Source organism: Macrobrachium nipponense, chromosome 1 (genome assembly GCF_015104395.2).
Source record: "Macrobrachium nipponense isolate FS-2020 chromosome 1, ASM1510439v2, whole genome shotgun sequence".
NCBI lineage: Eukaryota > Metazoa > Arthropoda > Malacostraca > Decapoda > Palaemonidae > Macrobrachium > Macrobrachium nipponense.
Window position 1 is genome coordinate 63275380 of NC_087200.1, and position 3833 is coordinate 63279212.

Consider the following 3833-nt stretch of genomic DNA (forward strand, 5'->3'; position numbering starts at 1 on the left):
CTTACTTATCATTTGGGGTTTCGCTAACGTGACTTAAAAAGCTATTTTCTTTGTTTCCCCTCTTACCTGCAATTTGCTGACTTCAGCTTTGGGACGTCTGAACTCTTGTGACATAACTGTCTTTGTAAATGTCGATTCTTTAGTCTTGTGACAAATTTCCGTAAGGCAGCATCTTTCGTGGTTATACACAAAAACTTAATGGTTTGCTTTATTGAGGATAAGGCCTTTTGGAAGCTGCTTCGCGCAAGCAAAGTTCCAAATGAGAGAGAGAGAAAAAAAAAAGGGCTGCCGTAATTAAGTCTCTGTAGAAGAAGGGTATGGCCCTTGGGAAATCCCCAAACGCAACGTTACATAATTTGAGGAGGCTTCCTTTCATATTCCATCATGAACGACTGGGTTGCCGGACGGGACACCCAAACACATCGGCCACCCACCAATAACTGGGAGTATCTCGTAGAGTGGCCTTTGACCACCCAACAGATAGCCGAAACCTTGGACAATAAAAGTGCCAGTAGCCCCGTGCACGATACATTGATTGTCATCGTGAAGACGAACAAGCTTGTTGCAAGATGGGCACCACGAAAGGGTCTCTTAGTCTTGGGCTCAATCCTACAATTTTTACAGTACTTGGGAACCCACTTGCTTTCTGTTCTGGGTATCGATTTGCAGAAAAAAAGGGAATTTTGTTCTTGAGACTCTCAGAGTTGTATCGTTTGTTTGTTTTATATGGTGTTTTTACGTTGCATGGAACCAGTGGTTATTCAGCGACGGGACCAACGGTTTTACGTGACTTCCGAACCACGTCGAGAGTGAACTTCTATCACCAGAAATACACATATCTCACCCGTAAACGAAAAGCCCAAGAATCGAACTCGCGGCCACCGAGGTGGCACGCCAACACCATACCGACCACGCCACTGAGGCGCTCTCATAGAGTTGTAACTGGCTGTGATGAGCAACCAATGTACTGCATTTCAGTTCTTCTTCTGTTCGACAAAATGCTCTGCTTGTTATTTTTTCTCTCTAGGAAAGGGTCACTTCATGTAATTGTATCTCTCTACTTTCTCCATTCTCGATCGACAGGAGACTATACAACACGACTCCGCAATCTCGTGGCCCTCAGCCCTGCCATTTTATAATTCACTTTTTTTCCCCTTATCAGCTTGTGAAATATGCTCTTTGATCGTGTAATATGTCTTTGCAAATTAAGCTTCACGTTCTTGACACAATCAGGTACGCTTTGCTGCTTCCTAAAGAGTACCGGCCAATAATAACCTAGTGATGTCAGTGGGTGACTGGTAGTTTTTCTGAGGATGCTGATCCCAACCACTTTGTTTATCTGAAAAAAAACAATGCAACATTGCTTGCAAAGTCCTACTGATCAAACAACAAAGTCATCCAATTGTGAATAGTGCTGATGTCTGATTTTTCAGCGACATGAAGAATACAAACTTCTTTATTCATCTCTGCCCCTTGATCTGAATGAATAGCATCTGGGATACCAAAACTGCAGAATACTCAGGGAAGAAGCAAATTAGCTGGATTTTCGTAAAGGAAAACCCTCATGTCATTTGGGAAAAATCTAGACACCAACGAGATGCAACTAATACTACCTACGCGGTAGGAAAGTGTCCACAGCATCCGTTTTCATTCGCTGCATAGAATAACAGGAAGGTTCCCAGACTTATAGAGCTCTGGCATTTTGGGATGCAACCTTAATGGCAGCACATTTCCAGCACGCTTCATAAAGTGGTTTTCAAAACATAAGCGGTTTCCTAATCGTGACGAATGTAAAGCAAAAAGTAACCCATCTTTACAGTAGGTTTAACAATTACTTGCAATCATGAGATGCCATTTGCAATGTCCTGCTATCTTCTCCACAATACTACACCTCTCAGTTATACTTTGTCACAGTAGTCGGTTCTTAATTTCCTTAGCCGAGTCCTCAAAAATCTGATTTTATGGGCAGATCTATTTCCATTAACAAGAGTGGTTGTATGCTCCTACTTTGTTCACGTGTCATCCTTTTGATACAGGTTTCGGAAGTGTAAAATGTTTTTGGTATTTGTGTCTTTTAGCTCCGCGTCATGATCACGGGGCTGTAGACTCGGAATCCACATGAGATACACTGCACATCGAAGGGGATGAATATATAAGAATGGTTCAAGATCGGCAATGCAGTGGAATGTCTTACGCCATAGTAGGGAGAAAAAAAAATGCTACCTAGAAATGTCACGCTTTTCTTCTATAATTAAATTTCTTCTATTCATTTATTTGCTGTTAATAAGAATAACTCTAACCACTCATTTGTCTTCCTTCCTTTTACAGTTGAAACTAACGAGTGAAATCAATGGCTTTCACACTTGTTCTGTGTGAGCGTTTGGACATTATGAAAGATAAGGCATAAAACATGATAGAATTCGTTAGGACATCCAATGTCTTAGGTTAGAGAGACAGGGAGAAATAAAAGCAGCTCAATGCCGTTTGTCGCGGTATAATTAGAGATGCAACGAAGCCATGAGCCAAGTGATAATAATCAGGATTTATGACGCTTAGTGTTCAAAAATCAGAGGGAGAAATATTGACTTCTGCACCCTGCTCAACATACACTTCGTTATCAACAATAATTTAACAGAGAGCATAATGCTAAAGCTTCGTTACAGAGGACAAACTGTGTGAGGATACCTACAAATTAACAGAGGATGCATCAAGTTTCAAAGGATCAGACAGGCCCAACAAGAATCTAAAGAATTTCTTTCATTCTTTCATATTACAAAGACGAATTTCTCTACCTTTCAACCCTCGGCGAATGATACTTTTCTTTCTTCCAACTCATCCTTCGACGGTAATAACCGCCAGCGGCAGTCACTATCGCCTGCAAATTTCCCCCAGAAACCAATCAGCTCATCTTTATGGAGGTCCAGATAACAGCGTACGCGGCTGCGATGTCAGCGGACGCCCGTTTTGCCAGTCATCATTCTGTATTTCTTGTCAGCATACGTTCCTAATCAGACCATTTGTTTTCTCAGTCATTTTTCTTCTCTGTCGTTTTTGTTTATTCGGAAGAATGACCAATGTTTTGTTTAACAGTATCCTGACGAACGCAAAAATTAGCCGCGTTACAAAGGCATATTTCCTGAGTGAAAGTATGCTTACGTTCTGTTACATATATACCTATACTATATATATATATATATATATATATATACTATATATATATATATCATATATATGCATACATACATATACATACACACACACACATATATATATATATATATATATATATATATATATATATATATATATATATATATATATATATATATATATATATATATATATATATATATATATATATATATATATATATATATATATATATATATATATATATATATATATATACATGGGGGGCATCAGCAATTTTCAGGGGAGGCGCGAGCCTTTGGGAAAAATAAAGAATTTCTTTAATTATATTCGTTATTCCCCTAACAACAGTAAGGAATTAATGTTCAGAGGTTTATGGAAAATTGCAAAAGTATCGCCTTGTAACTTCAGATTCGTATAGTGTACTAATCTATAGTTAGACTCGTTGGGCTAACCATGTTTTGTAGTGATTTACCTCCCTCCCTATCCCTGGCAGCCCGAGTTCGCTCACGGCTGCTGCCAACGCGGAACCAAAGGAATTTATCTCTGGTATTCAGAAATTAATTTCTCGATATAATTTGGTTCGGATCCTTAAGTAAGCTGTAGATCCCGTTGCTAAGTAAGGAACTGGTTCCTAGCCATGTCAATAAAAATCTAATCCTTCGGGCCAGTCCTAGGAGAGT